Source organism: Perognathus longimembris, chromosome 5 (assembly GCF_023159225.1).
Source record: "Perognathus longimembris pacificus isolate PPM17 chromosome 5, ASM2315922v1, whole genome shotgun sequence".
Taxonomy (NCBI): Eukaryota; Metazoa; Chordata; class Mammalia; order Rodentia; family Heteromyidae; genus Perognathus; species Perognathus longimembris.
In genome coordinates, this window is record NC_063165.1 from 70,208,057 (window position 1) to 70,224,635 (window position 16,579).

Below are 16,579 nucleotides of genomic sequence, written 5' to 3' on the forward strand. Positions count from 1 at the left end.
ATATGTATATGTATATATTATATATATGTATATATTATATATATATATACATATATTAGCTTTCATAATGCTCAAATCATATTGTGTAAGAGACCACAAGAATATTTAGAGTCCTAGAGATACATCATTTGGAAAGGGAGTAAGGTAAAAGCAGGCTTCTCCCATAGTCACTAGTGAACAAAATCACTTCCTCCCTAAACCAATAATTCAAATTTATTGCATATAACCTTTCAGAGGCAGCAGAATTATAATTTCATGTAGGCACCATTGTGAAATTTCAAAGGAAACTCAGGAGTGAGTGAATATTTTATCCCTCAATATTATAATAACTATATTAATGTGTATATGAAGAAAAACATCAAATATGAATTTTATTTTTCCCTTTAGTGAAAGGAACAAATTAAAACAGATTTAATAGGAAGTTAAGAAAGGTTTTTTTTCTAAAAAGGATACAATTTCTCTGTTTTAGACACTGTCCAATTTCTCCTCAGACTATTAAGAAAACACCAAACCTGTCTAACAGTACTTTGTGGGATTTTCTAGATGGTTTGACTTCCTGAAATATTTTGTAATTATGCTTATTGCTTCAAAAATTTAATGCTAACTTTCAAAGAATTTCTCTCCTAGAAAATAAAATATTCATGAGCTGGAAAAATAAGAGTCCAAAAATGCTTTTGCCAAGCTCATGTGACTCATAACTCTAATACCAGCTACTCCTGAGACTGACATCTGATGATCATGGCTGGAAGCCAGCTGAGGCAGGAAAGACCTTGGGACACTTTGCCAGCAAAAGGCTGGAATTAGAGAGCACTAGCCTTGAACAGCTCAGAGACAACCATGAGGCTGTAGAGCCCCAGTATTCACACAATAATAACAATAATAATGTTATATATGTAAGATTTTTACGAAGAGAAATTATTTGGTTGACAACACATTAGAATGGGTATTACTATAAAACTACATTAGTTTGCCAATAGAATGGTTTTTAGGCTTTCCAAAGGCATGCCAATGATAAGATTAAATTTAATTAAAACAATTTACAGATCAGGAAATAAAACATATTAAGGCCATTAGAGAGGCTATCTGTAGCACACTGCTATTTATGAGAAAATCTCACATCCACTTGTATTTTGTTTTATTTCTTTTTCCTTAAGTGTATTGTTTTTCATATTTAAACATGATCTGAAAGTCTATTTTTTTTCTGGGCCACACTATTTTGTCATAATCTAATCAGTAACAAGTATTTAGCAGATAGAAAAGATTATGTATGTCGCAGAAATAGACAGCAAAAGCGTTGCTGCTTTTCATTCTTTGACCGAGAGAATTTTTCATTCTTAGCCACTTTAGGTTCTAAAATTAGGAACATTATGAGGATTTCTATGAGAATATCACATGAGCTGGGAAACAAATTCTATTATTCTATATTTAGAATGAGTACAGCTGAGATGGAAAGGTCATGGTCAATGACCATGTTTAATGTAATTCTGTTCATTGTTCAGGTATGCATTGTTGTTCTTTAACTTTATAGGCAGCAAGTGTATTTTTCAGTCCTTTCCTATTTTTCCACAAAGCCTACTAAATCTTCCTCTTTAAAACATTTTTGATTGACTTGGGAAGTAAAATCAACAGTGTGTGTGTGTGTGTGTGTGTGTGTGTGTGTGTGTGTGTGTGTATTTCTGTGTGCATACCAGTACTAGACTTGAACTCAAGGCCTGAAATCTTGTTTGGCTTTTTTGCTTAAGGCCAGAACTCTGCCTCTTGAACTACACCTCCACTTTCAGCTTTGGCTGACTAATTGGTAGTAAAATTCTCACATTTTTTTAACCCCAGCTGGCTAAAACCCATGATCCTCAGATCTTAGCCTCCAATTAGACCGGGAACATTATCCCTTTTAAGAGCATTTACTTTGAGGGAGACCATTTGGGAACGTTTACTTTCTAGGGTCATTTCTAGGGTCATATTCTTTTAAAGAATATATGGAAAGATTGTAATTTCTAAATAACATTTTCATTATTGCTTTTTGACTCATATAAATGAAACACCACAACCTTGGGTCCAACGTCTATCAAACGTTGCAAGCCTAGAACTATTACATCAGCCTTGTATTTCTTTTCTTCAGTACCATTTTATAACATCATTTGGTAACATCATTTGTTATCTTGTTAAATGGTAGCGCTTGGATGTTTGACATATTCATAATTTATTGCCTCAAGGAAGAGAACCTTAGAGGAAACTGTAAATAAACACTAGAGATTAGATGGTCTGAAATATTTAGCTGAATATATTAACAATCGTGAAAGCCAAAAACCATTATTCAGGAAATTGAAATGTGGATGAATTAGTGTGGCATTCATCTAGTTCCTAAACCTGGAAGCATATAGTAACATTGAAAAATGCAGTCTTAAACAAAAAGACATAAAATGGGTTGTTAGAATTATCTAAATGGAGAAGGCGATATAATTACAGTAATGCATTCATGCCAAGTATAGTTTTGAAAATACGGAAGACAAGTACCACCTGCAAGAGAACTCAGGCTTGAGAAATGTCTTTTCATGGCACAAGAAGCCCAGTTGCTATGTTAACATCATGGTTGCTATAAAGTAACATCATTGTTGCTATAAAGTTGCACTGGTGTTGGCTTCTGCCACTATTTCATTTCATTTGTTATGGCTCTCATTGTAGAATCACAGCCAATGAGCCATGTGGTGCAGCTTTTCTCCTATGCTCACAAGTGCAATTTTTCAATGGAAACCATGACATGTGTGAAATCAGCTGCAGATAGATTGTAGGCAAACATGAGTGTGTCAGGTCCATAGGTCTATAGTGACAGAAAGTAGGAATAGAAAATGATCCAGCCCATATAAATATAGAATTCCTGGCCTAAGTCTGAAACAACCAGTCTAGGAAGCAAAGGTCAAATTTCTGTGGTTACCAATGGAAAGTCACACTTGCTCAGTAATTAATAGCTTCTTTCATTTTCAACCTAGGAACAACCAAAAGTCAAATTTGCTAACATGCCCTCCCAATCCCTATTCTATGTCTTATATCCACTAGGTCTATCTTTATTTTCCACAAAAATACATTCTCCACTAGATAATTCTTGAAAACTTCCCTTTATCTAGCAGATAGCTACGAAAACTTTATCACATTTTGCCTGCTTTTGTGTCTTTACTCAAGGCAAGTGACTGAGTGTAACTCCCCTGCTAAGCATGGACTATGACCTATCTGAGAGGCCTTCTCTGACTTCCATGGCCGAAACCAATCTTCCTGACACATGCTGCTCTGACACCATCATTCTAAAAGCCTCATGATGGCTTCTCTGTGATGCTCCCTTCCTGTTACAAAAAAATGAGATACTGTTGTTTGTCAAACAGATGCAATGAGCCATAATTTAAGACTCAATAAACACTACTGCTCGTGTATGCTTTTTTCCATGATGCATATGCATCTCAAGTCAAAACAATCTAGAAATATCAATCAACCATATTTTAATTAAATACAGACATGTAAACAAGGATACGTTTGGAAAGAATGATGAAAAGTAGACTGGATTTTATTTCACACCATTTATAACAATTTCTTCATGTAGAAAGTCAAGAGAGTGGAGATACTGTTCTAAAAGCCAATGTACTGTTTCTTCATAGATTTCACATTGCCTCCTGAAAGTGATTTTAAATAGAACAAGTTCTGGCTCTACAAATGTCATATGTATTGAAAATCTCATATTCGTTGCAAAGAGTATTGTCTTTAATACCTACAAGAATTCCAGGATAGTTTTCTGTGTCAGCTCAGCTTTTGGTAACACTCTTCTTAAAGGAACTTCTCTGTCTTTACATTAAATTTGCTACAGTAGCCTTTTCCTCTTTAGGTACAGGGTTCTGTGATCAAAAATCTTGTTCGTGGAAGGTTTTTCAACTTTTTCTGTACTCATATCCTATCTTCCTGTTAAAATATTCATTTTTCCCCATTTGTTCTAATCAACTGATTCAGTTGAAGCTGGAGATAAATTTAGCACTTACTCTATTTTTAAGAGTAAGATTTCCCTTTCATATACACTACATAAAATTGAATATGCACAATTCAGCATATAACATTTACCATCAAACAAGGCCTTCTCAGAATCTTTCACTTCTGCTCTCCAGAGAGCATTATAAAACATAGCTGATTGCAATATATTGGTGGTAAATTTCCTTGGATACAGAAAATTAGTTGGACAACTTTTTTCTTTAAAAGCTAAAGCTCAGAATATAACCTAAAAATCATAAAACAAAGTTTCCTATCTCTGACATTGTAACTAGACTATAGAAAATGCCCTCAGAGATTCTGTCAAGCCTCTGAATATCCTGTTCTCTGACATTACGAGTAGAATGTTGTTGAAAATGTCTTGAAACAAAGTATTAAAGGAGCTGGCATTTATTAATTATTAAAAGGGTTTATTATAATAATGACTATGCTGAGAAAAACTCTTATAAGTAGCAAGATAGAGAAATTATTTCTAGTTGTCATTCAGTAGCATATAATAAGGCCACATTTACTTGTGTTTCTGTGTGTTCATTCTATCATAAGCCTTAATTTGTGCAGTTCTATAAAGGTTATATTGTCTACGTAGTAAATACTGGAATAGAATTTGTCCCTGATACATCAAAGATTAGTAGACTGAGTCTTATAATAATAACTGACTGTAGTAAATTTCTAATCTTTCAATTAGAAATAAAAACAAAGGGAGACAGAGACCTGGGCATCTCAGCAATAGGCTCCACATGTTCTTGAATGGAGAGATACCATCCATTGGTCTGAGAGAAAACTCAACCAGGAACTCCTGAATGTTGTGTACCTCTTAGGCACACTCATGACAAAAGTCCACTCAAGAAAACAACTAAATGGACTTATATTTATTGGAGTACTGGAGCTTGAAACTAGAGCTTCACACTTTTGTTTGACATTTTTACTCAAGGTTGGTACTCTACCACTGATGACACACCACCATTTGCAGGTTTTTTCTTCTTAGAGGGAGTAAGAATCTCATGGGATTTATCTGCCTTGTCTAGCCTCAAACCTTGATCGTCAGCTCTGTCTCTTGAGTAGCTAGAATTATGGGGTGAGTCAACAATGTCTACTTACTACCAACTTCTTTATTGTCATTGGGAATATTGGTAATGAGAAAAGGCAAAGATTACATAAATCATAAAAATTGCATGCATATTGATTTTTTTTTTTTTTTTTTTTGCCAGTCCTGGGCCTTGGACTCAGGGCCTGAGCACTGTCCCTGGCTTCTTCCCGCTCAAGGCTAGCACTCTGCCACTTGAGCCACAGCGCCGCTTCTGGCCGTTTTCTGTATATGTGGTGCTGGGGAATCGAACCTAGGGCCTCGTGTATCTGAGGCAGGCACTCTTGCCACTAGGCTATATCCCCAGCCGCATATTGATTTTTTTGTGAGCATTACTGAGATTGTTTTCATGCATCTCTTTGTCTCCTGAAATCAGAAACTAACAAACTCAAATATAGTCTTTCATCAACGATGCCTTGACAGTCTCCTACAAAAATCTTTCTTAAAAAATAACTCACTGACTGGGGATATGGCCTAGTGGCAAGAGTGCCTGCCTCCGATACACGAGGTCCTGGGTTCGATTCCCCAGAACCACATATACAGAAAACGGCCAGAAGCGGCGCTGTGGCTCAAGTGGCAGAGTGCTAGCCTTGAACGGGAAGAAGCCAGGGACAGTGCTCAGGCCCTTAGTCCAAGACCCAGGACTGGCCAAAAAAAACCAAAAAAAAAAAAAAACCTCAATTTTATGTAAACTTGTTCAAACACTCTAGAAAGTGGTATGGAGGTTCCTCAGAAGGCTAAACATAGAGCTTCCCTATGACCCAGCAGCCCCACTTTTGGGCATCTACCCAAAAGACCACAAACAAGAACACACTATAGCCACCAGCACAACAATGTTCATCGCAGCACAATTTGTCATAGCTAAAATATGGAACCAACCCAGATGCCCCTCAGTAGACGAATGGATCAGGAAAATGTGGTACATATATACACAATGGAATTTTATGCCTCTATTAGAAAGAATGACATTGCTGCATTCATAAGGAAATGGAAGGATTTGGAAAAAATTATACTAAGAGCCAGACCCAAAGAAACATGGACTCTATGGTCTCCCTCATAGGGAATAATTAGCATAGGTTTAGGCTAGTCATAGCAGAAGATCACAATAGCCCAATAGCTATACCCTTATGAACACATAAGATTAAATGAACTCCATATTATGGAAACAAGTGTTATATCATTGTTGTAATTATTTTCAACATGCCATGTGAAACCGTACCCATTTTTTTTTTATTTCTCTTGTATTCCCTTACTGTGGTTGTAACCCTGCTATCCCTGTATCTCCTCTGAGTACCCTGCATACTGTATATACATGCATTAGAACTAGGGAAGAGAAAGGGAATATCAAAATCAAGAGAAAAAAGATAAAAAGACAAATGATACTAAAAGCAATATTTACAAAACCATTTGGTGTAAAACCACTGTACAACTCATGGGGGGCGAGAGAAAGGGGAAGGGGCAATGAGGAAGGAGGTAACAAGTTGAACAAGAACTGTACTAATTGTCTTATATATGAAACTGTAACCCCTCTGTACTTCACTTTGACAATAAAGGGAAAAATGACTCCATTTAATCATATATTTAAGGAAATTGTATGTAAAATATTTAAAGGAAAATGTAGTTTGATAAAAGATATTCAGAATAATTTTAAAAATAAAACATTAGGCCACAGAATGAGATTCATTTCAATTACCATAAGGCTTCATATTTTAGTAGATAATTTTGAGCTGGAGACAGAAAAGACTATTTGTGTTCAGCACTCCTTTGTATTTGTATTTCTATTAATGTATTAGTGCATTTATCTGAAGTAATATTCAAGTCAACTTGATTCTGATGCTTTAACTTCTCAGAACAAATGTTCCTTGGTCAAATTCTTCTCTTCATGAAGAAAATGAATCTTAGAATTCCTGTATTCATATTTATGAAGAATTACATCTGTGCTGTATTTGAATGCCCCTTTCAGACTCATGTTGCTATTTAATTGCTACTGTCATGATATAGAGACCTGATACCTTAAGAAGTAATTAAATAAAGAATGTTCTGTCCTATGAAGGGATTCATGACAATGTCTTGGAAGACACTTAATTACTAAACATAAATTTTGTCTTACGTGCCCACTGACCATGCAGTTTTTGCTATCATAGTTTCCAAGAAGAAATCTCTTACATGGAAACCAACTCCTGGGCATGAGCACTGAATGTTTTCTTCATAATTTAGCGAGTCTGTGGTATTTTGTAATACAGAAAACCATTATAAAGTACTCTGTATCTTAATAAAGATAATTCATACAGATATAATGTTCTAAATTTAAATCCATAAATTATTTCCTGTATTAATTGAATTCATCAATGAAATGTAGTAACTAAGTTCCACAAATTAAATCCAATTAATGCACTAACTAAAGTATTTTATGTACAGGGGTGAATTCCAATGGTGTAACTCTTTTGAGCAACTAGCAGTTTAACAAAATGCATACCAGAAATCTGGAAGCATGGGTGAACATAGTTATAATATTCAGTGTATGCTTGTGAGAATGAAACTGGGAAAACAGAAGGGGTAGAAAGAATTGGAAGAATGATGAAATGGGCAACATTGATCAAGATGTGTCGTACTCACAAACAGACATGATAAACCCCCTTTGTACAACTACTTAATGACAATTAATTAAACTGTGGTGGGAGCCATATATTAAACAGAAAATATCCATTAATAAATTTAATGTAGATCACCATCAAATGAGTACATTGAGCCACGATCTAGCCACAAGCAACACAAGTTCTCATTACCCTTCCTGATCTTGTCTCTCTATGGTCCAGTGGATAAACCTATTTTCATATGCCACAAATACTTCCCATCTGCTCAGATATCTGGCTTTTTTTCATTCTGTTTCCTCCACTTAGAGGGCCAATTGCCACAATTGTTGTCTAAATTTTTTTCTCTCAAGCAGTGGGTAAATGCATTTCCAAATGATGCCCCAAGCTGAGGGGGAAAAGACTTCCTCCTGTGAAGCTTCATTTGTTCACATTTCTTTTATAACATTAATTCACTTTTCTTCTATAATATAGTTTGTTCTGTACAGCTCATTTCTCTTTGTAGATGCTAACTTCCTCGAGGGAGGGTCTATGTCTGGCTTGTTGTTATTTTCAGCTCATCAAGCAGAATACTTTGCATACTTTAGGTGCTACATAATACATATTAAATAAATGTTTGTGATAAAAATGTTCTCTGAGAACACAAGAAAGCAAACTGGCTTTCTGATGGTGTTAGAATTAATCTGAATGTGTTAGTCCTGCTACAAAAATTTATAGCTAAGCTAGAAAATATTTCACCATAATTTTCTTTCAGAGAAAGACACAAAAATAAAGATCAGGAAACAGAAAGGTCAATGGCATTTGTTTTTGGTTTGTGATGTCTAGTTATTAGCTTCCTCCTTTTGAATTTTTAAGTCATGCATTATATTACTATCTTAATTTCAATTGGAACAGTGGAATTATGACTAATAAAAATATCACCAACTATAAAGTTTAGAGTAATAGATAATATTTAGTATAATGAATAAAATTTTAGATTAAATTTGTTTATTCCTCAAATGATACATCCCAAAATATACCTTTCATATTGAGGATATTTTTGAAAGAACTATGCTGTTTTAAGGAAAAATTTTGTGAAATTACTTTAACTACTTTTTCAAGTACTGTCTTCTATAAAAAGGTGGTTTCAACTTTGAATCTCAAAGAACAAATGTCACTAATTGTACCTAAACAGACAAAGAGTATGATAACTGTGTCTACAAAATCCTAGGTAATGTCCCTAGACTAAGAATTTAGGCCATTTCTTCAGCGAGTATATTTTAAACATCATTGTGAAGATCACTAGAACTGATGTTGGAAAGCAAACTCCAACAACTAAATTGCAATGTGCAGCTGACAATTTTGATAGTGTTATGATGGAAGAAACAGGAAAACAGAAAAGTCCCTATTTAAATGAATCTTGCTGTAAATCATAGTTTATGTATAATTGAAAACAATCACTATATACAACATTCCAAGTATATATAGAACAAAAATGCCCAGTTATGCGGGAACTAGGTTTTCTGTGACATCTTTATAGATCTCAACATGAGCACATCAAATTAGGTGATGCCAACATAGTAAGGCACTGGAAATCTTAGAGTAATAAAACTCATTAACAGCTTAGTGCTGAATCAAATTTTGTGTTTACCAACTTCATTGTTAAAAGCTCACAGAAGCCTCACTACCACAATACTGAGGAAAGTCTAATCACTGAAGAAATTATTTACTTATCTGGATTTCTATTTTATATCTTGAAAACATAACTACTGTAAAGTGATTTGAAGAGTACCACTACTTAAAAAAATCTTTTTAATTTAATTTATTGTCAAGGTAATGTACAGAGGGGTTACAATTACATATGTACGTAGAGCATGAGTACATTTCTTTTCAAAAATTATTATCCCCCTCATTTTTCTCCCACTCCCCCCCAAGTTGTAAAGTTCATTTCCAATATACAGTGTTGTGATTATCACTATTGCATTTGTTTGTGAAATTTTAGAGACAACTCACAAATAATCATAAAAGAGGTTTAAATTAAAACAGAAACAAGGGAGTAGGAACACCCGCCCCCGTCCCTGCTGGATTTGGAGGAAGAACATCGTGAAAATGGCAATCCTACCAAAGGCTATGTACAAATTAAATGCAATGCCTAGCAATATCCCAACATCATTCTTTAATAAAATAGATGAAGCAATCCAAAAATTCATATGGAACAATAAAAGACACTGAATAGCAAAGGTATTCCTTAGCAGGAAGAACAGTGCTGGAGGAATATCAATACCAAACTTCAAACTCTATTACAAAGCTATAGTCATAAAAAACAGCTTGGTACTGGCACAAGAACAGGCCTAAGGACCAATGCAACAGAACTGAAGACGCAGAAATTAACCCACAGACCTATGGCCACCTAATCATTAATAAGAGAGACAAAAAATAGGATGGAAGAAAGACAGCCTCTTCAACAAATGGCACTGGTAGAGTTGGTCAAACACATGTAGAAAACTAAAGTTAGAGCCTTATATATCACCCTATACCAGAATCAATTCCAAATGTATCAAATACCTTGAGGTAAAAGCAGATACTCTGAAAACATTGCAGAAAGGAATGGGAGAAAACACTAGGGCGCCTTGGAACAGGGTCTTAATATAGACCCAGAAACCCAGCAAATCAAAGAAAGTTTGGACAAGTGGGATTGCATTAAGCAGCAGAGTGTCTGTGTGGCAAAGGACATAGCTTGTAAGATAAATAGAAAACACAGTGATTGGGAGAAGATTTTCACTGACCACACAACAGACAAGGGCCTCATATTTAAATATACTTAGAACTTAAAAAAATTAATTCCCCCCAAAACAAACCCTAAAAGAAACAACTGCCTCATTAGTAAGTGGGCTAAAGACTTAAAGAGACATTTCTCTGAAGAAGAAATAAGAATGGCCAATAGAAACATGAAAAAATGTCAACATCTCTGGCCATAAATGAAATGCTAATCAAAACAACATTGAGATTCCACCTCACCCCAGATAGAAATGTCATTATCAAGAAAATTACTATAATAGCAACAGATGTTGGCAGGGATGTGGCCAAATGGCATTGCCTCATTTATAAGGAAATGGAAAGTCTTGGAAAAAAATCATATTAAGTGAAGTGAGCCAAACCCAAAGAAACACAGATTCCATGTTTTTCTTCATTGGTAATAATTAGTAAACATGTAGGATAGTCCTAAGAGAGGATTACAATAGCTCAATAGCTATGTATATATGTGATCATATAAGATGTTGCTAAGCAAAATGACCTACAAAATATGGAAACAAGATTTTTTCTAATATTGTTATTTTTAATGTATTATGTGATTTTTTTCTTTTTCCTTTCCTATAGTTTATCCCCTGTTGTTACTGCATTTGATTTCAGTACCCTGGGTATTATGTATGCATTTATCTGAATTAGGGTGAAGTGATGAAGATAGTTAATCTGTTGATATGCTAGTTTTCAACAACAAAGTATTGCTAATACTGTCCTGTAGTGTCCAGTGTAAAACTTTTCTGAAGCTGCCCAACCCCAGTAAAGTTATGTAGTGGTATTTACCCAACTTGTTTTGCTCTGTATTGATCACACCTGTACCCCCCTCACACACACACACTAGTTTCATCTGGTTTTGTCACCCAGCTGTTAGATGGTCTCCAGAGAAGATCAAGACACCATGACCTGTTGTGACCCACACCTCTTGGAAGTAACAAGCTGCTGTTAGAAGTAACAAGCCCATGTAGTTGACACCTCTTGAAAGTAACAAGTCCCTATTGTTAAGCTAAAGGGAAAATTTCTGTAGTTTTTGGATACATAAGCAGTTTTTTGAGATGGCCTGGGATTGCATCTTGAGATCCCAAAATGCAGTCCTGGTGCACCAGTATTTTCTTGCTCAATAAAATCTTTAAAAAAATTTATCTGAGTGTCCCATTGACTGTGGACTGTGGACCCCATAACAAGGGAAGGGAAGGAGAGCATCAAAATGGTGAGAGAATGGATAGAGAAGCAATGCAGTAGCAATACCCACATCTCTAGGGTGGGGAGTATGTTAGGGAAAGGGACAGCGGGAGAAAAATGAGGGAAGGGGTAACAAGTATAATAAGAAATATACTTACTACCTTATGTATGTAACTGTAACCCCTCTGTACATCACCTTCACAATAAAATTAAATTAAAAAAAGAAAATTGCATAGTTTTAGGAACACAATAAAATAATCAAGTGGCAGTTAAACTTAGTTTAAATCAGACCCATTGAATAACAGTAAGACTTTGTTTCTTATTCAATTCTTAATATTCTTTTATCTGGAAAAGAATGGGTTTAAAAATTTGATACCTTTTTCAATAACCTGAGAATTATGGAGAGTGGAAATAAAATCCCTTGTGGAGTAGCACTGGGGTATGATCCAGGAATTGAAATTAAAATTTCCCACAAAGAAACAGTATTCTTCATGGAGGTGGGAAAGAAATAGAGGTGCAGAATTGAACATCTGAAAGGTATGGCTAAATAATTCAGAAGCAACTAATGCTTAATTTCTGAGTTTCGTATTATGACAAATTCATAGGGGGTCTAAAATTATGCAGCTAAACCAAATATTACTTTTTTTATTTCTATTTTTGTTCATTGTGAGGCTTGAACTCTGGGCCTGGACACTGTCCTGTGAGCTCTTCAGCTCAAGGCTAGCCCTCTACCACCTGAGCCACAGCACCACCTCCAGTTTTCTGGTGCTTAATTGGAGGTAACAGTCTCATAAACTTTCCTGCCCTGGCTCATTTTGAACTGTGATCCTCAGATCTCAGCCTCCTGAGTAGCTAGGATTTGCAGCACCCCATCTAGATCTTATTTTTAATGTGGAATTTTCAATGTATATTACAGTGACATATCCAAACGTGAATTTGGTTGTCTCTTCAAAATAGGTATTAAAAAAGAAAAAAAAGGAAACAAAAACATATATTGCTTTAGGTCAAAATATATATATTTACTTTTCTCATATATCTTATGAGTGTTTTCTGAATTGTAGTAGAGAGAGAAAAGTGTGCCTTTGCAGTAAAAAGAAAATCTGCAGAAAAAAATTTGGCCTGAATACCAATCCTGTGACATAATCTTTATGCAAATTGTGAGTAAGTTCCTGAACTCTTCTGACCCTCACTTCCCTCATTTGTTCAATGTGGATGATAATATTTATTACAGAGCTGTTTCAAAGATTAAATGCAATAATGTATGTAAAGTAGCTAATTTACAGCAATAGCTCAATAAATGTAATTATTACAAAGTGACTCAATCCCAGGTATAAAGTCATATTTCAAAGGCAGCTTGTGGATCAATAGTAGATCTTTCACAAATATGAAAGTTAGAACCTTGAAAAATTACTAACAGAGGAATAGTGACATGGAAGTATTTAAGATCTCATAGAAAATATGGATTTTGAGAACCAGGGTAATGAGAAAATCCATAAAAAGTCATAGCACTATTTTTACACTAAAATAAAATAAAAGGGCTTATTAAATGCTAGATATGACACTTTTGTACATCCTAAATTATTAATATAATTAACACCCATTTATCATCTTTCAGCTGCTAGAAAAATTTCATAATATCCTCCTTTTGCAATCCAAAAATAATTTTAAGCACCTATTTTCCAATTAATTTAAGAATGTGTATATAAAAAAACTTCCTCCAGCCAGCCCACTCTTTCCTCTCCAGATTGGACTTTGTGTCCATTTGTGGCTTACATTTTCTGACATTAAGAGTCAGTGTTTGTATTTTTTACTTACTTATTGGCTAGTGCTGGGATTTGAAATTAGGACCTGAAATTCTAGTTTGTCTTTAACCCTTGAGTCAAAGCTCCACTTTTGGCTTTTGGTGATTAATTGGAAATAAGAGTCTCATGGATATTCCTGCCTGCAAACTTGAATCTTCATTCTCAGACCTCAGTCCACAGAATAGATAGGATTACAGGCATAGACTCCTAGCTCTTCTTCCATTCTGTGTGGTGTGTGTGTGTGTGTGTGTGTGTGTGTGTGTGTGTGTGTGTGTGTGTGTGTAGGCTTGTCCTGGGGCTTTAGCTCCAGGGCCTGGCCACTGTCCCTGAGCTCCCACTCTACCACTTGAGCCATGACTCCACTTTTGTTTTTTTGCTAGTTAACTGGAGATAAGAGTCTCAAGGGGTTTCCTGTTTGGAATGGCCTCAACCCAAGATGGTATCTGAGCCCCTAGAGTAGCAAGCAGTACAGGAGTGATCAGCATGAGCCCAACTTCTCCCACAATTCTTTAATAGCTGTGTGAATATGGTTCCAAGGAAATTTTGTTTTTGTCTCTTCCTTTAGGTCTTTAAAGGTACATAATTCTTTTGTTTCTTCTGTGCTTTACTTTTGATACTGACAGACAAAGTTAGAGAAGGATGGATAGGCATGACCCACATATCATAGTAGGGATTTTAAGGTAAAAGTTCTCCCAGGAATTGTGAAAGACTAGAAATTTAAACCTGAATACTTACATAATCAATTTGTCTTTGTTGTATGTATTTCTTGTGATATTCTTCCTTAGAATAAGTATCAGTGTAAGAAGGATTATTAAAGTTTCAAAGTTTTTTGAAGGGTATTTCCATACATTTACTTGAAATGTAATTAAATCCAATCACACATAATTCAAAAGATGGAAATTAAAATTGGAAAGAGAAAAGGGAGTTAAAGTTAATAAGAAAGTAGAGTGATGTGCATATTCTTGGAATAGAGCTAATAATGCCCATTGGGTAAAAGGGAATTTTAAAGTTTCCGATTCTTCTGCCAGAAGCTTGTGGCGATTTAGAAGAAGACAAGATAAGAATGTGGATGGCAGAATGCAAAGCATACCTGTTCAGGATCTGCACAACCCTCCACATCAAGAAGAAAGCATTCAAGTTAATTTAGATTGTAAATTATAGTAAATTCAAGCAGAATTTCCAAAGAATATTTAGAGTGGCTGGGGAGGCATAATCTTTCATTGACAAAACAGACCTGTGAGTAGCATGATTCAAACAACTTTGCGTATGAATTCATACATGGAGAGTCAAGAAACTGGTTAAAAAATTGCCTAAATTGTCATTCTTCAATTATAGAAATCATTTTTCCTTCAATGCTTCTGTATATTTTTATATCTTTATATACATACATGTTTTATTTATATATACAGAATACAGACATTCATACACATATGTGTATACACACACACACGTACACACACACTCACTCACACACTCGCCAATCCTGGAGTTAGAAACTGGGGCCTTGGTGCTGCCCTTGAGCTACATTGCTCCAGGCTAGTGCTCTACTCCTTTGAGGCACAGCTTCATTTCGAACATTGTAGTGTTTAATCAGAGATAGGAATATAATGGAAAATGTGAAAGATTTATATGATCTGAAGAAAAAACAGAGACTAAGGAGGGGATAACAAGTTTGACAAGAAATGTACTCACTACCTTACATATGAAACTGTAACCCCTTTTATATCACCTTGAAATTTTCTGCTTGGACTGGCTTTGAACTGTAATCCTTAGATCTCAGCCTCCGGAGTAGCTAGGATTATAGGCGTGAGCTCTGCTGCCTGGAATACTTTACTTTTGAATCAAGCAATGTTTTTACTTTTCCTTAATTAACAAGACATATTTATATAAACCCGTTGCCAGATATTTCAATAAAAGTAATTTTATGTAGAAAGATAGAAGCAATAGAAAAAATCAAAATCTACATGTTGAGTGGTCACCGCGCAGCCGGCGGTCCCCCTGCTCCTCGGCGGCCTCCTCCTTGCCCCGCACAGCCCGCAGCCCACTCCGAGGCTCACATGAGCTTCTTGTTTGGCACTGGCTCCTCTAAAACTTTTAACCCAAAGAACAACATCCTAGAGGGTTCTCACCAGTATGAACTCCTAAAACATGCAGAAGCCACCCTTGGCAGTGCAATCTCCGCATGGCAGTCATGCTTCCTGAGGGGGAAGATCTGAGTGAGTGGGTCTCAGTCAATACTGTGGATTTCTTCAATCAGATCAACATACTTTATGGAACCATTACAGACTTCTGTATAGAAGAGAGTTGTCCGGTGATGTCAGCTGGATCAAAATGTGAGTATCATTGGGCAGATAGAGCAAACATAAAGAAGCCTATTAAGTGCTCTGCATCAAAATCTATTGATTACTTGATGACCTGGGTTCAAGACCAGTTGGATGATGAGATATTATTTCCATCAAAAATTGGTGTTCCATTCCCAAAGAACTCCATGTCTGTGGCAAAAACTATAGTTAAATGTCTCTTTAGGGTTTACACTCACATTTATCATCAGCATTTTGATCCTGCGTTCCAGCTTCAGGAGGAGGCACATCTCAACACATCTTTCAAGCACTTTATTATTATTTTTTTTGTACAGGAATTCAACCTTATTGACAGAAGAGAACTTGCACCACTCCAAGAACTGATTGAAAAACTCACCTTTAAAGACAGATAAAAGGATGCAAGAATATGAAAGTTGTTTCTCATGTGAAGCAGTGTGGAGGGCACTCTTTGGGTTTTGTAGTATTTCATTTGGATTGTTCTTGTTGGGTTTGGGGGATTGCTTGGGTTTCCTTTTCTTTACTTTGAATATATGAGACCATCGTCTGTTGCCATTGGAAGCCAAGAACCAATTGCTACATTTGAAAGGGGTAAATTTTGTCTTAGTGGAATACAGTATTTTTTTTAAACCTGGCTTTGGTTACTTAAGGACTTTTTTTTTTAAATAGAAAATTGTGTGTGAAAAAAAAAGCTTACTGACTGAACTGCTGATGTGTTGGGGTCTGTGTTGTATAAATTGTGGCCCATTTTTGAAGTCTCCAAAAGATTTATGTTTTTAAGTGCCTCGGCAGGCTCACCTC

At 35.6% G+C, this 16,579-nt stretch overlaps 1 protein-coding gene and 1 pseudogene across 5 annotated transcripts in view; one reads left to right on the forward strand and one right to left on the reverse strand.

The window, feature by feature from the left end:
* Positions 1-16,579, reverse strand: part of Naaladl2 (N-acetylated alpha-linked acidic dipeptidase like 2) — a 1,189,792-nt gene that overhangs the window by 124,619 nt on the left and 1,048,594 nt on the right. The gene's annotated exons all lie outside the window — the stretch shown is intronic.
* On the forward strand, positions 15,475-16,215 carry LOC125351964 (annotated as a pseudogene).